The following is a 20,308-nucleotide window of genomic DNA, read 5'->3' as shown; positions in this document are numbered from 1 at the left end:
TTTGGTCTGTGAAATGTAAAGTCAAGGGCTGTTGTAGTAGATGAACCCTAAAGTTGCTGAAGATGAGGTCGATGCACTTTCCCCTAATGGTTGTGGGCTGTTCTAATCACGGCTCGCCGAGACTCACCGACGCGCGCTGCCGCCGACGACGATGAAACGTCGAAGCCGCGTGAAACGTGCTCGTCTCGTGCCGGCCCAGAAAGACAACGGCAACACTGTCGCTCCAGGAGCCCTTAAAGGGGCAGTGTGCTCGCCTCGTGCTGGCCCAGGAAGACACCGGCAACACTGTCGCTTCAGGAGCCATTAAAGGGTAAGACACAACCGGGCGTTCAGCAAGCCGAGCATGCGCAGTGGGGGTATGGACGGCGCAACAACAAGGGAGAGACATAGCCCTGACCATGAGATGCTTCGCATCTAAAAACTGGCAGTGTAGTTAACAGTATGGTACCCGCCTCCGACGACAACGCTCTATGCGGGGCTTCCGGCGCGGGTGTTTAGATACGAAGCATCTCATGCTCGGGGCTGTGTGCCTCCCTTGTCGTTGTCGTTGTTGCGCCGTTCACATCCCCACTGCGCATGCTCTGCTTGCTGTGCGCCCGGTGTGCCTTACCCTTCAATGGCTCCTGGTGTTGCCGTGGTCTTCCTGGGCCGGCACGAGACGAGCACGCTTCCCCTTTAAGGGCTCCTGAAGGTACAGTGTTGTCGGTGTCTTCCTGGGCCGGCACGAGACTAGCACGCTTCACGCACTTTCGACGTTTCATCGTCGTCGGCGGCAGCGCGCGTCGGTGAGTCTCGGCGGGCCGTGATTAGAACAGCCCACAACCATCCGGGGAACGTGCATCGACCTCATCTTCAGCAACTTTGGGGTTCATCCACTACAACAGCCCTTGACTTTACATTTTACAGACCATAAGGCGGTCATAATTAAAGCGGAACGCCAACCACAGCTCGACGTCACCTACGTTGAACATGATGACGGTAATGCTTAAATAAAGACAAATTCATACCACGTACAACGCCTCTGTTTCTCTCTCTTTTTCGCCTATCCACTCTAACACCCCCACCCCCTCCTATAAAATTACACCATCTTTCCGTAGGGGAACCCTGAGTAGTATGCGGAACAGCCATGGGGTCAACGCAATTTCCGATTTCGTAATTTCGGTAAGTGAAAAGTGTGGTAGTTACCATAGAAACCAAACGGTAAATATAACGGTAGCTACGTACCTCGACCTAACGAAAACGGCGAAAGGAAATCTAATGGGCACTTGAATCCACCCCATGGCTGCTTCGCATACTACTCAGGGTTCCCGTACGGGAAGATGATGTAATTTTTTTAATGGTTGCCTTGCACACATTGATTACACATCTTTACTACCTTACACTGTTCACATCGCCTCTGTTCAATGTGGTACAGGTAAACGCACCTACATCTTGCCCTGACGACAAGGTGGTTGAACGCTCCTGAGAAGATGTAGAATCGGCAACGGCTAAAATAAAGACAGCCTATACCGTAGTTATGGGAGACTTGAATGCTAAAGGAGGCAAGAAGCAGAGTAAAAAAAGGCAGTTGGAAATTAGGGTGTGGGTTGCAGGAATAACAAAGGGAACAGATTAGTTGAATTCGCCGAGGGAAATAATCTACGCATCATGTATACCTTCTTCTGCGAAGGGCAGAACCGGAAGTGAACGTAGAAGGGCCCTAATAGGGAGCATAAAAATGAAATGGACTTCATACTATGCGATAACCCTGGCGTCGTGCAGGATGTGGAAGTGCTTTGAAGTGTGAGGCGTAGTGACCACCGTGTGGTAAGATCTCGAATGAGGCTAGATTTGAGGAGGGACCGTAACATGAAACCGATAAATGAGCCAACCGTAAGACGGAAAGTTGAAGAATTTAGGATTGCGCTGCAGAAGCGATATCTCTAACCGAAGAAGCAGTTTACAACACAGAAAGCGAGCGGCAATCTTACATGCATTATCAGAGAGTGTGCAATGTAAGTGGCAGGTAAGATTGGTAAACATGATACTGGTAAACATTCGCAGGAGACGAAAGATTCAATTCGGAAACGGCAAATCACGACAGTCTCCACCCCAGCTGACAGAATAGAACTGGTGGAATTTTTCCAAGTTAATCAATAAGTGTAAGACAGCTGACACACAGAAGTATAATAAGGAGATGATTGCGCATGCTGTAAAGAACCGAGGCAGGCTGATAGCAGTGAATTGGCGTCAAGGCATGGGAACAACTAGATGTATCTGTAGCGAAAGAAGACCAGCGTCTGCTTGCAATGTGGTGATCGAGTCGATTAGCGAGGCAGTGAGCACCACCCGATCCTCCTCCTCCTCTCCTCCTACTGACGCCCCCTGCCTGCGCTTTATTCCTCAACACACTCCCGCCGCCGCCAAGTTCGTTGGGAGCTAGAGAGAGAGAGAGAGAGAGAGAGAGAGAGAGAGAGAGAGAGAGAGAGAGAGAGAGAGAGAGAGAGAGAGAGAGAGAGAGAGAGAGTAAACTTTATTTGAAAATAGGGAGACGGGAATGTGGAAAGAGTTATGGGTGAAGTCCTATTTCCAGGACTCCAGTAGCAAAGGCTCCCAGCTTGGCTCTCTCAAGCAGCTCACGCTGTGTCGAAAGGTCCGAGCTAGACAGTGCTAAATCCCAGGACTCTCTAGAGGTTTGGTAGGTGTTCTGTTGCCAAATTATAGGGCAGTTCCAGACTGTGTGGAATAAGTCTGCTAGCTGGCAGCAGGACGGGCAGTGGCGAAGTACGTGCCCCACTACGACCAGTTTTTCGACTTCCGTAGCGGTGCACGATTTCACAGAAGCGATGCTTGCAGGCTGGCTCGGGGATCCAGTGGAGCATTAGGCTGGGCATCTCGGTGCCGTCGATTTCTGTAAACAGCTCTGTCAAGGCGACCACCGGGATCGAATGGGGAGAGCTGATGTGGAGGGTCAATTGTGCAGAGATCATGCGGCGAGCGTAGTGGCATTGCCGTTGCGCCCACGTCTTATTCGCCTTCCGTGAAGTAATTGCTGGGTTCCAGCAACACATCCTGTTTCTCTGCGAACCTGTTTCATCCTGTTTCTCTGCGAAAATAGCGCAGAAAAGCGCGTCCAGCATCGACTTGTGCTTGTTGAAGAAGGGGTAGTCACCATCGAAGCCTGTGTTCTGCTCCGCCACGAGGATGCCTCCCCACGGGGCCTGGACTAGAACGGACGAAGCTCGCTTCCGGCGTCTAAGCTCGCTCACGGAACGCCGGAGAAGCAGGCTTTTCGTTATCCCCTGAAGCGAGTCCACCTTCTGCGCGAATCCCGTTTTTGTTGCCGGGTCCAACAAAATTTTCTTCCAATCGTAGCAGGACTGCTGAAATGTCGCAGAAACGAGAGCTGCGATGCCAACGAAATGGTCGCAACAGGACCGCGGGGACGCCTGCAAAGCGGGAGTCGAATACAGTCGAACACGGATATATCGAACTCCAAGGGGATCGCGAATTAGTTCGATATATGAAAAATTCGATATAAAAAATATGGGCTCTGAATGGCGGACGGTCACTTACCGGTCGTCGCATTCAAGAATGACAACTAATTCCGCACTCACGACGCAACAGGACAGTTTATTTCCGTGAAAAAAAAATCGCTCATCTTGGCCTGCTTCTTCGTCCTGGAAATGAAATAAAGACGCTGGTCTCGATATTCTCGAGGCTGCACAACTAGAAAATTCCAGCAGCACGCTGCGCCTTTGCACAACACGCACGCAAAAGAAGAACAGCGCGCACGTACCACAAGAACTTTGAAGGTAACCATTCTAAGGCTCTCTGAACGGACTCCAACAAAGCGCTCGCGATGGTCATCTCCGAGAGAAACAGTCATCTCCGAAAAGTGCGGGACAACTCGCCAAACAGCAGCAACAGCAGCAAAATGCAAAAGAAGGAGGAGGCCGCCAGCGCCTTCATTCCCTCTTCCCTTTCCCGAGACGACATCGGGGGAAGACAGACCCAGAGAGAGAGAACTCTTTTTCGGCAAGCCGGGGAACGTACGCAGCCGAAAAAAAAAAAAAAAAGGACGTGCGCAGTCGGGGCATCCCTACCTCGCACTGTCATATTTTTCGAGCGTTCGGGCTCGTGTGCCTAGAGAGATTTAGCATGCCGGGCTCGGTCCGCTAACGCTACGGCGGCCGGTAGCGGGGTCCTACTGGGCAAGCGCAAATTCGTTCCGGTAGGGGGGATTAGTTGCACGAGCCAGTCTTCGCCATGCCCGCGCATTCCTCCCCATACTCCTCAACCTCAACCGGGAGTGCAGCGACCGCCGAAGAGCACCTTCCAACTCGCGCGGCGTTCGATATACCCAATGTCGGGAAAAATACGGTTCGATATAAGCGTATGAATTCCTATACTTTTACACAGAATTTTCAAGGGGATAATTTATGAGTTCGATATAGACAATAATTTGGTATACCCGTGTTCGATATATCCGTGTTCGACTGTAGCTGATTCCAAGTTCAAGGCAGGGTTGGTCAGACGTGTCCAGAGCGGAAGTCGAGTCATCGATGCGAGCGTTGTGGAAGAGCTGTATTGCCGTCTTCGAAGTGAGAATTGCGTCTATGACACCAGCGTCCGTCTGGGGCCACTTAAACGGCTCCAGGTCCAAAGCAGAAGTCTCGTTGTCTGAGAAACGATAGCCGCGTCAGCGACGGCGAGGTCCCGGCAGGGTCCCTGCGATTTCTCCACAACGGCAATCACGGCAACACCAGGGTTGGGTGGTCGCTGGCGCCGCTCTCCCGGGCTGAGCCCCCTCGGGGTCTTGCTTGGCGTCCTGAAAGGCCGCAGCGCCTCCGTCGTCGTTGTCCTGTTCTACTACCGGCGCACCAGTCATTTCCCGGACGGGTGGCACGTGACGGGTGGCCTACTCGGGAAGAGAGCAAATAGTCGAGGTTGCGATACGGGTAGTAAACAGGGCCTCATGGGGTTGAAGGACGGGATTAGCGGAAGAGTCTTGGCTCGCTGAGAAGCGTACTTGGGTTCGTAGGGCGCAGATACGCTTGCCGTAATCGATCGCTTACAAAACGTCAGCATCAAATTCTTCATCCTTCAGGTTCTCCTGAACTTGAGCGTCGAGTCTGTGAAGGCTCACCGGGTCATGCAAGATGAGGTCGAGGACATTTTGTCTGTCAAAGGCCGTTGCAACCTGGCTCCGCAGCAAGGCGTCGAGGACTGTCATGGTCCCGTAGACGGTCGCTGGCAGGACACCTCGGCTAATACGAAGAGCGTCCATGGCACCAGTCGATGAAGCAAGGCGCTAGGGTTTAGAATACCTAGAAGACAAGGGCGGGCTTGGGCACGAGCCGAAAGGGGGGGCGGGAAAGGGCAAGCCTTCCAGGATAAAGCAGTACGAAGGTATCCAAGCCTTGCGGGCCTCGGAGCCGCTGCGCCGTCGAACGTCGATCCGCTCATGCGCGGTTCCCGGGTTTCGGCACCAGAAAATGTGTAGCGAAAGAAGACCAGCGTCTACTTGCAATCTGGTGATCGAGTTGATTAGCGAGGCAGTGAGCGCCCCCCGATCCTCCTTTTCCTCTCCTCCTTCTGTCACCCCTGCCTGCGCTTCTTTATTTCTCAACAGTATCCACGTAAAGCCAACCAAGGCATTGTCATCACAAATAGGGATAAAATAGCTATTGTAGCAGAGAAGCAATTTAGAGAACTGTACAGTTGCTGTGACATCCAGATTAACAATAAACGACGAAGTAGTTCGAAGGAGCTAGTCGTCCCACTAGTAACGACAGAAGATATAAATAAAGCTTTGAAATAAATGCCCGGGGCAAAGTACCCATTGAGGATAAAATAACAGCTCACCTCCTTGAGGATGGTGGGCCAGTTGCACTAGATAAGCTGGCAAGCGTGTATATGCAATCCTTATGACCGTGAGTGAACCGGAATCTTGGAAGAACACGAATATCATCCCAATTCATAAGAAAGGTTACATGAGGGACTTGAAAAATTACGGGCCGATTGGCTTACTGTCTGTCGTCTACAAGGCACTTACCAAGGTAATTGCAAAAGTAATTTCTCCCACTTTTGATTTCAGTCAACCTCATTAACAAGCAGGATTTTGTAAGGCTCTTCAGCATTACGCTAAATTCACACGACCATCCAGGTGATAGAAAAAGGCGCGAAGTATACTCAACCCCTGTATATAGCAGTAATATTTTATGAGAAAGCATTTGACTCGGTCTAAACCTCTGCCGCCATGTTGGCATTGTGGAATCAGAGTCTAGACAAGCATAACGCTACAATACTGAAGGATATCTACAATGGGTGCACATTAACCATAGTCCTCCATAGGGAGGCCAGTAAAATACCTATAAGGAAGGGTGTCATACAAGGAGACACAATCTCTTCAATGTTATTCACAGCGAGTTTACAAGAATTGTTTAGAAAATTGGATGGGAAACAGGTGGGCGTAAGGGTTAATGAAGAGAACCTCAGTAACCTCAGATTTGCTGATTATAATGCCTGGCTAAGTAAATCGGGCGAGGATTTACAAAGCATGATTACCGCAATGGACAAGGAGAGTATAATCGTGGGCGTCAAAATTAACACATAGAAAACTAAAGTAACGGTCAATAGCCTCTGGAGAGCGCCACAGTTTGACTAGGTGGGGAAAGCATTCTCATTCGGAAAGCGAAAGCATTGAGAAAGCATTCTCAGATAATGAATCGGAGCCCGCTGTTGTCCCTGAAGAGAAAAGTGTATAACAACTCAATGTTAGCGGCCCTCACCCACGTGGAAGAAGCTTGGATGCTCACTAAAATGGTTCGATATAAATTGAGGACGACTCAGCCAGGAATGGAACGGAAATTGATAGGTGTAACGTTAAAGGGGTCCTGAAATACCTTCCGCCGATGCATGGATGTACATGTACCCAAATAAAGCAATGTATTTGCAATCTCCTCCCGCAAGAATTTTGTTAAAGCGATGAGTATTAGCTGAGAAATCGTAAATCAAAAACCGCGCATTATCGTCGCTCCGCGTTTCCTCCTCCTTTCGACTTACTCTCCGCTGTTGACGGCGCGCGAGCTTTGCCTCCCATGATGCTGCGCTCCGCAGCGGTGACGTACTTCCGCTATTGCGCTGCTACGTCGTCTGCTACGGGCAAGCTTTGTTGACACCATGAATCCCGCACTTCGCTCAAGGCTGGAAAACCAACGAAAAATCTGGCCGCATGTGTGCGGCGGCCTGGCCTTGCCCTTTCGCGGTGTTCGTTGGTGCAGTTGCTATCGGTGGCACGTGACTTTTTATCGGCGGCGAACTCGCAGCCGTACGGGGAAGATCGTGCGCTCGTTCCCTTTGATGCACCGAAACTGTTTATCCAAAAAGTGCCGTATCAGATGTGGCCCCGCTGGTGCCGGGTCTTATTTTGCGGCGGTCGTAATTCCTGCCGGCGGCATGTGAAAAAGATATTTTAAATCGATACAGAACCCGTGCACAAAACCCTTCAATCATGTGACCAGTTCAGCTTGGGGCGACGCGTGGTGGAGAGCGGCAACGTTGGCAAAGCATGCTCCACCGCGGCTCTGAGCTTTCTAGCGCTGGAGCGAGCGCCGCTTCTTTGAGAATCTCAAACATCGGTTGCCTTGACAACAAGGCACAAACCACTGTAGAACTCAGTTACAGTTGCGTGTTCCCGGTTCAGCTCGGGGCCCCACCTCGCGACATGTGGGCACTGCAGGCGTACCACCCACTCCCATTGGGAAGTGCGAGATGCGTTTGACATTACAGGAGGCGATGGTGTGTGTGTGTTGTGGACGTCTTTGTTTCGCGATGCAATGCGACGTTGTGCTTCTGCGGGTGGATAGTGCTTCCCATGGTCTGGGTTATCTTTCTCGAGCGACGTACGACTCAACTTCGCATGGGGTATGTGCAGTGTGCGTGGCTAAAAGCCATCTCGGCTTGTGCGTTAAGTGACTTGCTGTTCGTCCCCGCAAACCGCGCGCGAGGTGAGTGCCGAAGTTACGACGGGCAGGAGGAGGCAACCCATCGTCTTTCAATCGCGGTTCAGACTTGCAACGCATGTTGTGACGTTGTGTTCGTTCGAAACCCATCTCTGGATTGTTTTGAAGTAGAATAAAATGTATGCGTCAAACCCGGGCATTCGGCTCAGGGCGCTCTCTGCGATTGCACGAAAGAAGTGCCACGGGGCTTCAACGCTTTCTTTATGGAACGTACTCAGGTAAGAGAATATCCATGTGTTATGGCCGTGTTGCATTCAATACAAACGGTTAAGCGTTTGTTTACACTTGTTTCGTTTGTCGTAAAATGTCCAAGCACTTCGGCACTCCACTCCGCTGGCACATCAGCCGGCGAGCCGACGCTGAGCAGACGAATCATCTCTTTGCCGGAAGTGCGTGAAAAAGCCGCCCAATAGCAGGATGTCTAGCTCATGACGAACATCTGGGAATCGATGATGTAGACATGTGAAGATGGCGGCGTCCAAAAACACGAAGGAAAGGGTGAGAAAAAATTGGCCGCGTATCTGCTCCTTTCGTTGCAAATGTCGTCAAAAGACGATAGTCTTTATCCACTTTTGCCAAGTAAATGCCTCCCTTCGCTTTACCACTCACCTCTCATGTTGTTCCTCTTGCGTCGCGCTCCTCCCAAGGTAAAGACACCAAAGGTTTGCCTAAATCATTTTAAATTTCCCGCGTTCCACTGCTTCAAACCGGGTGTCTCGATGCGAACGCTGCCGTACGGCGAAGACGCGCGTTAATCGAGGCACCCTACTTTGACGTTTATAGAACCGCGTTTCTCTACTCCGCGTGCGTTGCAAGCAGAACATGGAAACTATCTAGTGGAACCTTGCGTAACTGTTGCCGGTTGATTTCTTAAAATGGCGCCAGAAGCTATAGTGGTGCTGGCGACAGCAGGCGACGGCGGAGTGAATTCTTTTTCTGCAGTTGATTAAGTATTTAATTTCGCAAAAGTCAAGCATGTTTGAATTTTTATAAAGGAACACTGCAAATATCACTTCTGTATTGATTTGTCGTCTCATATTTGCGTAATGTCTTGTTCTTCTTCAACAATGTTGACACGTATGAACATTACACCGGACCAAGACGGGTAGGTTTAGCTCTGACTATATAAGACTATTGCGCAGGCATTGTTTTGCTTTGGCCGGCTGGCTGAATCGAGTCACAGACAGACAGACGGACAGACATACAGACACACAGACATACAGACAGACCAAAATTTCTGGGTTTAAGTATCCCAAGAAAGACTATCGTCTTTAAAAAGCGACAAACTTTGCAACAAAAGTGTGAGCTTTCCGCTGCGCGTAAAAGAGTAATACTTGGCACAGATGACGTTGACGACCCAATCTAACCATTGCGCTAGTTCATTTAGTGTGCTCAAAACGCCTTTCAGGGCCCCTTTAAGGGACAAAAAGACAGCTGTGTGGGACAGGGAACAAACGCGTGTCACGGACAAATTAGTAGAACATAAGAAAAGGTGGGCGTGGGAAGGGCATCTAGTGCTAAGTCAAGATAACCTTGGGCCCTGGCCCTCTTCATCGTTCCAGAGAAAAGTGTTGGTTGCCTTATTTGACTATTTACACGGAATCGGCGTCGCAGAGACAATTAGAACTTTACCTGTGATATCGTGCGGACTTTTACGTAACCACGCAAAGCTTCGTGTTCACTTTTTCTTTTATCTCTTCTTTTTTTCGCTTTCTTCTGCCATACTTCTTTTAGCGCCTTTACTCCCATCTCCCCATCCCCGCAGAGTAGCATGTAGGCGGGAAAATGCCGGCAAAACTCTCTGCTTTCATCCAATAAAGAGAGCCGTTAGTAAGTTATTAGGGGAACAGAGTGGAACCCTAGAGAAGTCAAGGGCGGCAGAAAGCTGGGTGGGCAGACGAGATTAATAAGTTTACGGAGATTATTAGGTCGCAGTTACACAGGACCAGATTAGATATCTATGGTAGAGGCTTTTGCGATGCAGTGGCCGTAGACAGGCTGATGATAATATAGCCGAGTCTCGTCGTTACACGGCCATTAGGGTGATTTCATTGCCTTACTGATCGTTAAGATTACTCGTTAGCGTCGACTGCGACCAGATGCGTGTGTGTATTGTCTTGCCGTGCAATTGTGTGCGCGTTCACTACGGGTTGTCTGTGCGGTAACTTATCTTTGTCACGACAACCATGGTTTAACCCCGCTCAGACACGGGGAAAAAAATTGAGTGTAGGTGAACATAATACAGGCGCTAAGGACTTACCCCACAAATCCTTGAGTTTAGTTCTGGTCGAAGGTATCTCCATGCCCAGGTTGGCAGCCACATTCCCCTGCTTGTTATGTAACCGACGTCATACTTGGGGGGTTGCGCTGGCATAAGTCGAAGTCCATTGCCGTCTAGACTATATAAATCCACTGGAAGCCTATTGGAAGACGCGTAACTTCTTGTGTACTGCCCGAAGCATTCGTTGAAGCCTGCATTGCAAAAAAGTACGCGAGTATTTTCTCTAATGAAGGAATATTTGAGAACAGATAATCTGATGACAATAAAAACATTCTCAAGAACGTGTATAATAGTGGTGTAGGCCGGATTCACAAGATGCTAGTTTGCCGACGCTGATGGTATAATTCTAAAGCGATTCGTGGCAAGCTGCAGCTTGCCAGCAGCGAATCTACGCTGGCGAGCGAAAATTTTGATTGTATTGGAATGTAATGAAATGGAAAAGTTTTTTCACTATTACATTGAGTACAATCGTAGGCGGTGGGTGGGGAAAGGCAAAATTTAACAGAACGGGATACGAGCCCTTGCAGAGGTACTTGTTGGAATGGAGCCCACGTATTGTGCGTTGGACACGGGATCTCTACAAATTATCATTCTTATGCCAAATTGCTAATGGTAGGCGTACAAAAACACGTGCTTGACGTGATTACCATTAAACTATTGACGCTTTAATAACGCGAGGGGTAGCGGGATGTACTACCGCGCACCGATGAATGCATTGAGGCAGTCACTACTTGGCCTCGCAGTGTAGGTGTTGTGGGCGCGTGATCCCCTACGTGCCCTGTGTCCCGCGCGTGCGGGTCACTGTGCATAGTGAGCGTGCTGTGAACACAGGGGGGCCTAGTGCGCGTCAAGCTGGCACATACGCAACTGGACCTAATGGCTCGGAAAAGCGGCTGTCATGTGAGCGTACGGGGGAGCGCGCACCGGGGCACACACGAGAGCAGCGGTGGCCACGGGTGGCGGACGGGGTCGACGGTGGGCAGCGAGCCACAACCATGAAGCCCGGATAGCGATGAGCAAGCATGGTCCGCGGTGGACGCCCTTAACCCGACGTCGGCACAAGTGACTGAAGGCGTCGTCGTTAGGGTACCGCACCATGCCGTAACTTGCTTGACAAGCTGTGCTTCAACTGCCGCAATGTTTTTTTTATGCGCTTAACGCGCACGCCTGCTGTACTCTCGTAATATTGCCTCCTAAGTAGCCTTTGTTTTTTCGTCTTTGTCTTCCCGGAATAAACCGGTGATTTGTTTTCATGCGGAGTGGCGTTACTTCGTCGGGCGGGTTCAGGATCGCGAAGCCTTTATGGTCGAAGGGGGTTTATTCAGTGTGTACACGGAGTAAAGGGATTAGCGTTTTTGCTGGCTACATTACCCTCGCGGCTTGCCTATTCCTGCTTAACCTGTTGCGTGAAGCTGTCTGTGTGTGTCTAGCCTTGGCGAACATGGATGGGAGAACAGCGTGGTGGGAATAGTACAGGTAGAGTGAACTAGAAGATAGAGTGGTTCAAACGCCCCATAGGCCCATGTAGTAAAAGTGGGGCAAAAAAAAAAAAAAAGAGGTCGAAACGTTTACGGGCGCTGCGAGTGTTAACCCTCCATGGTGGCGCAACAGATACAGTACTCGACTCTTATGCGAAACACCTGGGTTGATAACTCCCTCCCAGACAGGCCTTTTTCTTTTTTAGTTGGTTAAACTTTTAGAGCTGCAAGATAGCCCGTGCCTTTTATTTTACTGCGGAAAAAAAGGTAACATATTTTAACCCATATGTAAATCGAGAAGTGACCTTTCTGTGTTTTCGTCACATCTATACAAAATACACCAAACAGAACCTGTTTTCGTGCGCCGGGATTAAGATGGCCATGCAAGTAGTATTATGCAGCAAAACGTAATACCCTTTTTAAAGGTGTAACAAAGCTGAATTCATGCACGTCCCTTACAAATGAAGGTCGCGGTTTGTATTTGAAAACACAGAATTTAATGATAACGCCGTTCCTGTGAAACGATATCTGCCACGGTTTCTATATGTGCCACATTAGGCTGCGTCCATATTATGTGTAAAGTTTTCCAATTTCACAAATGCGACGGAGGCAGCACAATAAAATTAGAAACATTTAGTTTCTAGCCGGGACCACTTATCTCGACATAGAAAAATTCTCGATTCGTGCAAGCTTGCCGAAAAATTACTCGGCGTAACGGCGCCGAGTCACTATACAACGCACACGCTGATCAGAACCCTCAAAAACGGCATATTTCATACTATCTAGAGTGCCAATGACCATTAAGGTTGTTTCTTTCCTGATCAGATGTCAGTCGGTCAGTTGCAAAGGCGGTAAATCAAAGTCGAACACACATACGACCGCGCGCACGGCTGCGCAGCTTTACAGACGATCGACACCGAGTACAGATGGGTAATCGTTACAGGGAATACTGGTTGAATTAGCTCTTAATATTAAATAATTTAGTCACACAAACAATAATTGTCCATTTTTCTATTTTTTTTGTTATTGCCGAAAATATGTGCCGTCTACGTTCATGGCTGTATTGCGCTTAAGAACAATACACGCAAATGTTACGGCGGAACAAGACCTGTTTCATTTAATTTAATAAGATAATTTACTTCAAAAACCTTCCACGCAGACAGTTCTTTGAAGCAATGATGAACAACTACCAGAATTGTTTTGTTATTTTTTGGTGCAGCTTTTATCGCTTTAGATGTAACAGCAGGTGTTCGATCTTGCTTGGATCCCTGGCAATTGAAGCCTTTCAATCGTGGTGACGAAACTTTATTGGCCCACCGTCGTCTATAACCGGCCCTTTCCTTCATCCTGCGTGTCCTCCTTACAGTTTTTTTCCGCTTTGTATCAACAACCGAGAACAAATGCATAGCCTATGGCTGCGCCGATGGTTCACTGAAATATGTGTGTCCGGTTATGTGCGTGTTTGCTGTAGGCAGGGAAGCTGCAGAAGTAATTCTATCCAGTTCATGGCCGATGTGTTAGTATGTGTCCTTGTTTCTCTTCTCGCTTGAGCCATTTTTAAAGTGTGTTATGAGTTGGCTGTTTTAAATGACAACTAACAACCGCACAACATAGACCAACTCAATAATGTTGTGCACAGCCGCTGTATACGGTGCAGTTTAGGCGCGTTTGTAAGGCTTATGAGGTATTGTGTAAAAAAGAAGTACTGCTTAGCCGGGATTTGAATCCTGGTATTTTGCGTAGGAGCCCCGTGCTGTACCCGCTGCGCTATGATGGAGGGGTAACGTTCGCAGCGCCCCTAAACGGATCGACCCTTTTTTCCTCACATTCAGGGACCCATTTGACGTGTCAGTAGTATTACTCTACGGTTTGAAGCACTCTATTAGCGGTGAGATGTTTGAGTGGCGCCCCCTGGCTCTGACGTAGGTTTCTGGACTCACGCTGCTGTCGTCTGCTAGACTCCGCTTGTAAGGGGCAGCAGTGCCTGTGCTAAAAATCGCCCGCTTTGATGCTTTATTGCATTAAAAAGCGTATTTCTAGTAATTCAGGTTTTTTTGGCAGCTTCTGACACATCTGAATATGTTCAAGCTGTATCCCCCACAAGTTTGCAACACGTGGGGAGAGAGAGAACAACTTTCTTCAGAGCATCGGTCAGAAGATCTGGTGTAACTCGTCCTTTCTAGCTTATTCGCGAGGTTCAGCGCTCAGAGCTCACCGAAAAGTATTCAGAATGCGTAGGCTTCCCTACAGTATTTTTGAGATGCTTCATGAATACTCAACAGTTTAATGCTACGTACCAAGCAGCGGGCCCTACGCGCGCATCCTAGAGCATCCTAGAGCAGGAAATAAGGCGGATGTCTTCTATTTCGTTCGTTGTTGTTGAGCTCTATCAGACGAACGTTTTTTTTCATTTTCTCTACTCAACCCATTAATTTTTCTGCACCGTCACAAACGTCTTATTAGTAGGTTTGGGTATGTTTGGGAGCCTCACAAAAATGGTGTGGATATTTTTTTTCAGTCTTTATTGGCTTTCTTTATGTCTGGGTGCAAGAAGGTGCTCATCCGCACGCGCACGTTGTTTATACACATGCAAATACAATGAGATAGTTTGTTCTACGCAACCGTGATCACGCCCCAGACAACGTTGTCCAGTGTACTCAAAGGTGGCTTTTGTGGCCCGAATTTCTATCGTGACCATCGTTATCATAACGAACTGACTCTCAACCCGAACAATTATGACATGATTACGGTGTTGAAGCCTTGATATACTCGCTAACGAACGCAACTACGTGCATATATAGTGCATGAATAGAAACTCATGACTATTTCCAAGCATCTGTGTGCTGTTTTGCAACCCTTCCAGGCGTAAAGAACTCATCCTGGTCTTCTGGGGATGGTGTTCTATGAGTTGAACAAAATTACTTTTATCAGTGGTCGTGGACTGAGGACCCGGACCACTAATTAGCTCGATTTTACTGTTGAAAAAAGTTTTCGCCTCCTCCTCCTGATTCTCCTCCGCCTCCTCCTCCTCCTCCTCCTCATCCTCCTCCTCCTCTAGAGTGCAGTTGTATAAAGCATATATCTGAATATTGGGAAGATATAGCTGTGGGAAATGCACGGAAATATGCCTCCAGGTCTGAACAAAGTGTTACTGTACCTTTACCGTAGACGTGAATCGTTTTGCTCAATAAACCTCCATGCTGGTTATAAGCCTGTTATAAAGCCCGCACGTGCCTGTACATACTAAGATATTTGAAACTCAACCCACATTTTTTGCGCGACATAGTGCATGTCGGCATACTTTCATGCCATGACAACGTAAAATGATGTGATAAAATACATTCGAGCGTTCGGCAAGGTTGCGAAAACTGTTTTACCTTACATATGATTACTGGGGTTTGCATTGTCCTCTGACAAAGCCGACAGCCCCGAAGGCATGCAATTTGTGTTGGTCTTGTATTTTCGCTGTTGTCGGTTACTAGCAGCTGGCTGTTCTCTTTGTTCGAATCCAGAAGCTGGCGCCCAGCTCCGACTCTTCGCGCTCCGCACAGGACTGGCTTCACAAGGAATGGGGCGACGGCGGAATGTTTCTTCCGTAGCGGTATCTAAAACTGTACTTTATCTCACGCCTTGAGCTAGTGCGTGCGATTTTAAGTCTATTATTATGATAAAAGTTACGCGGATGCAAAATCTGGTGCGGACAAGCATGTGCCGTCAACCGAGCGCCAAGATACAGCAGGGAGAGCGAGCCTGAGTGAAGCAGACGACAAATGCGAGAATCCCAAGCCGACGTCACGGAGGTGCGCTTCGCAGCGCCCCCTAGTTCCGCTCACGCCAATACTTCTAGTTCACTCTAGTAGAGGGCTAGTGCGGGAGAGTAGGTGGGAGAGATTGATAGTGAAGTGAATTGATCTTATTTAAAGAGGCAGCAAAAAATGACGCAGGACAGGAGAAAAACGAACACACACACCGCTGGACTAAAAACAAACTCATTTCGACAAAAAAAAAAAAAAAACACGGCATTTATGTGTGATTCTCGCGCAAGCGCACACTCTGGCCAATGTGAAGAAAAGAAGTTATGCAGAATAAAACTGATATTCTTAATCCTCTAATACGACCCATGGATTGCTAACAAGTCTCCTATTTTTTTCTTATTAAAATGCCTCTAACAGGTCGCGCTGTCGTCTTGATTTTCCCCGACCTGCGGTGTTCCTTTTTCTCGTGTCCTGCGCCCTTTCTTTTTAAGCGCGGTATGAAGCAACGTGTCCAGAATTTTGCTTTGTTGAATTCAATTACCCACACTTTTCTCACACAACCAAAATTGCACCAGCAGCTCGTAAACAGAAGACACCACCCCGGGACTCCCGTGCATCCAGTGTCCCACATGTGTTATTGGCACGCCCTCAATGCACGGGGAATCCCAAATTTTTCACTTCTGGGCTGTCCGCGGGCAGTCCGAGGACCGCGTTCGGACTGGAAGGCCTTTTGGAGTACATGGAAAAATTTAGCTCCGGATCGCGTCACGGTTAATCTGCGGATGATCCGGGACTGATAAACAAGGAGGCCCATTGTGCTGTGGTTGCAGTTCTTCGTTACCCTTTCCTGACCACTGAAACAAGAGTGGTGGCTACCTCTCGTGTGGGCAACATCTGCTGCCGGATCGGCGTTACGTACGCACTCACGGATATATTTGAAAATAGAGCTAGCTAGCCACGGCACTCTGTGATATGAAACAAAATTGCCGCCCCTCACTCAGGTATACTATGCTATAGACGGGTTTTGCCCTGGGGAAACTGGCGCTACCGCTAAAGTTTTCTGCTATTGAACTCGAAGTATTCAGTTAAAATTTGTGTTGCTCTGTACTGCTTTTGAAACACGTGAAATTTTGCTAGTCAATCGCCATGAGGAGTAAATTTGTATATTTTTTCCTATTTATTCCGAAGCAGTGTTTCGCACACCGCATGCGGGACGCCCCTCGGGACCGGTAAACCAACAATCGTCCCGTAGACACAAAACAGTTCTTCTTTGCAGGTGAAAGTTGGCGCAATATTGACCACGTATGCACTCACTTCGCTACAAATGTTCGCCGACAGGCGATTGTCCTCTCCCTGCCTTGCCACTCCTTCTCTTCCCGCCTAACTTCTCATGCATGATAAATATAGTGGAGGTTTGCTCAAGTACACAATTTAGCCGGGTTCTGTTGCTCGCACCATCTACTAGAACCTTTTGTTACTTTTGAAGTTTGACCACTCCCACGAGGGGCCGCCGCGAGCGCTTTTTGTTTTTCTAGGACGAAACAGTGTTTTTAAAACGAATATTTTATTTTCTATAACAAAAATGAAGCACGCCAGTATATTTTGAAGGAAGAAAACAGTGCAAAAACCCCTGTGTATTTATGTCTTGGCTGAAAAATGCCTAATGTTTTTTTTTTGCACAACAATGTTGACAAGTATTAACTTTGCCACCTGATATAGGTGTTTACAAATGCTTTGCGTGTATTAACTCCTCGTTCAAGAATTAATTTACTTTTGGCCAGGTAGCCAAATTGACGGACAGACAGACAGACCGACAGAAAGACAGACAGACAGACAGACAGACAGACCGACAGACAGACAGACAGACAGACAGACAGACAGGGCAAAATGTGTATGTTAGGGAGCCTAAAAAGACCCCTTTCTTAAAAAGAATTGCCCGAAGCGAACACAGAGTTTGATGGATGTCATTGGGATCGTGCGGTGAGGGATTTGCAATAATCAAGTGTAAGGGGGGTTTCATAAAATATCAGCCGTTAGCGAGCACACTTAGACATATCTTGTTTACCTCAGTAAGATCATTAATTAAGAGTTCATGGTAACAGAGCTCAGCAGGGGAAGGGCAACCCTTCTTTATTCTTCTTGGAAAACCGTAAAATTGTTTTTGTCAAGTGCGAAAGATGCAATGCATCAGCTAGAAAACGTACCCTGCCCTAGGAGCCGAATCATTGGAAGAGTCACAAGAAAATTGTTTTTTGAGTGCGTCATGACCACAATAGGGGCAGCAAAACATCGAAACGAATAACTGAACAACTGCAAAGTATTATACCTAACGGCTATACTATTATACCAATAGTGGGCCAATAACATTATAACAATAGTAATACACATAATGCGCGTACGGAACTTGCTTCGAAACAACGCACAGGTTCCTCACCTTGAAGCTTATTCTACGACCGTTACATAAAAATATGTAGTTAGTCTCGCTGAGGTTTTGCTGCTTTAGTCACGAGATATCGCGCTCTCTTTTGTGAAAGCAGAGCCAATCCAAATTCATTTTGCGGACGCAGAATGCAGAAACCGCTTCTTTTTCCTCTAAATTACTAGGCTTTCAAGAAATTAGCGCTAGGTGGTGATCAGATTGGTATATTTTTGAGTACTCCGTTCTCTACGAATCGCTATCCTTCATCATGATGTTGTGAAACGTAGGCTAAAATCATTTTCGTTCATATGAAGTTTCTTTGAAGTTAGTTTTTAAATGAGCCCTGACGTCGCGGTTATAGGGGACCTGTACCGGCGTGCAACGGTAAATATTGCGCCTCCTTGTCATCAAAACGTTATTAAATATTGAAAGGAGCACGACTCGCAAGAGGGCAACAGAATATTACCACCACTACAACTCCTTCCCTTGTCAACAGATCGAAAGTGTTCATTTTTCGACGATACAGAATACTGATACAGTTGGGTGCAGAATACTATGATACATGGAAGTCCCTTTGTTTTGGATTTGGTCAAAAGTACCCACTTTCACCCTATACCAACATGTTAATGCACCTCATTTTAGCGCAGTAAGGGTACCTATAGCGAGGGCGCTTGTGGTAAAATTAGAGCCGTTTTCGTAAGCGTCAACGTTGTGGTATCGGCGCTGCAGCAGGAGCGCGTACTCTAGTCCGTTAGCTCGACTGACCATGGTAGCTGAGCATAAGGATGCACGTTGAATTCAAGGCCACGGCGGCCACTTTTCCGTGGCAGGCAAAAATCAAAAACACCCGTGTGTTTGAAAGTTTGGCGTTCGTTAAAGGTCCCCAGGTGGCCAGAAATAATGTCCAGCCCTCCACTAAGGTACGCCACACCGCCAGTGTAGCGTGGGGGCTTTAAACCTCCTATTAATCAATCAAATCACTAACCATGGTATACTCGGCCGTATTAGGCCGTCCTTAACGCTTCGAAAACGTTTTCCAGCAAGGAAGCAGTTGTTACCATTACCAATTGAATGAACGTTCGGAACAAAAAATTCAGAACGCTCTTAGCGCTAACTTCCCAAAATCACTCCACTGGGGTTATCGAAAAGGGGAAGTGGCTTAAAGGATGTAGATGTTAGCGATAATAAATTATTCGATGTACATATTCTCAGGACGCGGTTAGAAAGGTTTTGGTAATTCAGAAATGTTTTACTTGCCCGCCGCAAATATGACCACGTACAAGGACGCAGCTTGGAGTTTCATGGTTGCAGGTATAACGACCCGCAGCAAACTAAGGCTCAAGGAATTTATTCCGGGATTCTAAGGCTTGTCTTGGACATGCCTTGTCCATTCTATTACGACTATAATAAACTGCCGCGGTACTCATTGTATTCGACGTCCCCCGTCTCGCATCGCTGACCGTGCTATTTACAGAGAAAGTAGACGTGGAGAAAAGAGATTGCCTCTTTCGAGTGTCTTTTTTTTTTCATTTCATGAATATGGCATTGTCTTAGAGGGCAGCTTACAGTCATGCACTGGGAAATCCATTAGAAAAGCAAGTCCTAGATGGCGATTGTTTGGCTTATTTTAAACTTTCCATTTGAATTTCACAAGGGACTGCTCGAAGGTTAACTCACCATTGTTCCTACTAAAATTCAAGTATACTGCTTTTTTTCAACAATTTGACGTGCCTTCGAAAGAGGAGTAAATTTTGCCCAAGTTGTAACTAAACTACACTTTTCATAGTTTTTTGCCCCCGCCGGGATTCTCTGATTCTCTCTGGTTCTGGTACTAAATTCTCTGATTTGAAGCTGGTAGCCGTGTATTTCGCAATGAGGAAAAATTGTTGAAACAGTCGTTGTGTAGCATGGTTGGCATGCGTGCCCAACGCAAGCAACTAGGCAAATGTGAATAGTTTGATAGCTGTTTTTTTTTGCAGACAGATGAAAGACGTGAAAACTGTTTTTTTATATTTTTAAGAGCAGCAGCCTAACAATATTAGAAAAAAATATTTTGGGAATCTTCTCGATAGGTGTGAGTCATGCGTTGGCTCGACCCGACGAAAAGAGCTCATCATAAGATAATTATAGAGCGTAGATAAAAAAACTGAGGGTGTGGGTTGTATGAGGAGCCATAGTTTTACAGCCCCAGTGTTCGGCGTCATCATGCCCGGTATGCAGTAAGCTAGAAAATGTCCGTGTTAACCACAAAAAAAAAAAAAGCGTCGGTTTCAAACGACCGCTCAAATTTCTTAAATAGCATAACCAAATTCTGCGTGCCTGCAGAGGAAAGGTTCTGGCTTCCAGAAGCTGTGCAGTGTGGTTATACC

General features: G+C 47.6%; 1 long non-coding RNA gene across 1 annotated transcript in view; it reads right to left on the bottom strand.

Annotated features, from left to right (window-relative positions):
- LOC144149125 (uncharacterized) overlaps positions 1-19,333 on the bottom strand; it is a 28,426-nt gene extending 9,093 nt beyond the window's left edge. Inside the window, exons 1-2 of the long non-coding RNA XR_013318192.1 lie at positions 19,197-19,333; positions 10,267-10,478 (exon numbers count right to left, since the gene is read on the bottom strand). This is a non-coding gene — a long non-coding RNA (uncharacterized LOC144149125). The remainder of the gene's footprint in view (positions 1-10,266; positions 10,479-19,196) is intronic.
- Between the last annotated feature and the right edge of the window lie 975 nt (positions 19,334-20,308).

The sequence above is a fragment of the Haemaphysalis longicornis genome, unplaced genomic scaffold (assembly GCF_048455015.1).
Source record: "Haemaphysalis longicornis isolate Haplotype H1 unplaced genomic scaffold, Haemaphysalis longicornis Haplotype H1 scaffold_8, whole genome shotgun sequence".
Taxonomy (NCBI): domain Eukaryota; kingdom Metazoa; phylum Arthropoda; class Arachnida; order Ixodida; family Ixodidae; genus Haemaphysalis; species Haemaphysalis longicornis.
The sequence above is the reverse complement of the archived record's forward strand: the minus strand, read 5'-3'. Positions and strand labels throughout refer to the sequence as shown.